The sequence below is a fragment of the Corapipo altera genome, unplaced genomic scaffold, assembly GCF_003945725.1.
Source record: "Corapipo altera isolate COAL_440 unplaced genomic scaffold, ASM394572v1 138, whole genome shotgun sequence".
Classification (NCBI taxonomy): domain Eukaryota; kingdom Metazoa; phylum Chordata; class Aves; order Passeriformes; family Pipridae; genus Corapipo; species Corapipo altera.
The window spans coordinates 199,419-200,969 of NW_020885036.1; the positions used below are offsets into that span (position 1 = coordinate 199,419).

At 53.6% G+C, this 1,551-nt stretch overlaps 1 protein-coding gene across 1 annotated transcript in view; it reads right to left on the minus strand.

The window, feature by feature from the left end:
- Positions 1 to 1,551, minus strand: part of BTBD2 (BTB domain containing 2) — a 25,180-nt gene that overhangs the window by 22,927 nt on the left and 702 nt on the right. The window lies entirely within an intron of this gene.

The window sequence follows — 1,551 nt, forward strand, 5'->3', positions numbered from 1 at the left end:
TTATTATTATTATTATTATTATTATTATTATTATTATTATTATTATTTTAAAGCTTCATTTATTTTCCATTTATTTCTGGGCTGAACATCGCCCCTCCCCACCCAGCAAGCCTAGTTGTCAGAACAGGAGCGAGCTTACTCAAATACTAATTAAGCTTCAAATTATAAGAGAGCAGAGCTGACACCCTGGACGCTCAAACCAGCCTGGAACAAGCGTGGTTTGTTCTGAAAGCGAGAGAAAAGGAGAAATCTGAAGGGGGAACTTCCAGGAACGGGAGCACTCAGGAGAAATGTGATAGTTTGAAGATGTTTGGAGCAATGTTCCCTTTGCCAAGCAGCACTTCCAGGTACACCAAGGACCCTCCCTCACCCCAATTAAAGCAGGTCCTGTCTCTGAGTGAACAGCTCTTGCTCAGGAGGCCCTTCCCGGGGCGGTGGGAGTGGGTGGCACACATGGATCCTCCAGAGCTCCCTCAAGGAACCAGCCCAGTGTCAATCAGCCACATCAGTTCTGCATCATCCAGGTGGAGGCGAGTCCCAGCTCCTCTGAGCTGCAAACTCCTAAATGGCAGCTCGGCCTTAAGCGTTAAACTCGAGGGGTTACTCAGGCTCAGGTGTCATTCTCAACACGGCTCTTTATAGCAGTGCGTTAACCCCCAAAATACAGGGCTTCGGGAAAGATTCAAGAAAGGTTATTTTAAAAACAAAATGTTGTGGTAGAAATCTGGGTTCTCAAATCATTGCCCTTTCCTTTCCACCCTCGCTGCTCTCCCCGATCCATTTCTGTCGGCTGGGATCAGGCAGTCTGGGAGACTGTTCCTCCTCGCCTCCACTACCCACAAAACCAAGGATTATTTCCAAGCGAGATCTAGGGATTTGGGGTTTTCTGCACTGTTCCTGCCCCACTCACACCATCCCTCCAGGGAAAACACTCTCACCCCAAAACACCAGACCCATCCTGGGATCGTCAGGAGAGACTCAACACTGGGACAGATTTGGGGTGACACTGACTAACCATGATGAGGGCCAGAGTCACCTCTCAGGGTGCTGGAGAGCAAACTGAGGGGTCCCACACTCCAGACCCGGGTGCGTATCCCCAAGCAAGGGGATAAAATGTGGGATGCAGTTTCCCAATCCCACTTTCTCCCCTCACGAGGGAAGCACAGCAGCTCAAACCCTGCACCAAACCCAAACCCTGTACCCCCCTCCCTGCCGGGGCATCACCCTCCGAGGGTGCAGGGCAGCCCCCACACCCGAGCCATGGGCCTCCTGGGGCATCTCCGAGGGGCAGTTTGGGGGATGAGGGACGATCCGTGAAGATGAGAGACCGTGCCTGGGGGGGCTGTTCTGAGGATAAGAAGGCATTTTCCTGAGGAGCAACGGGGGGGGGGGGGCGGGGGGAGCAATCCCTGAGGGGCAGTTTGGGGGATGAGCGGGTGATCCCCGAGGAGGGTGAGGGGCGATCCCTGAGGGGCAGTTTGGGGAGATAAGAGGAGGCAATTCCCTGAGGAGCAACGCCGGGGAGGGGGGATGAGAGGACCCCCTCCCATC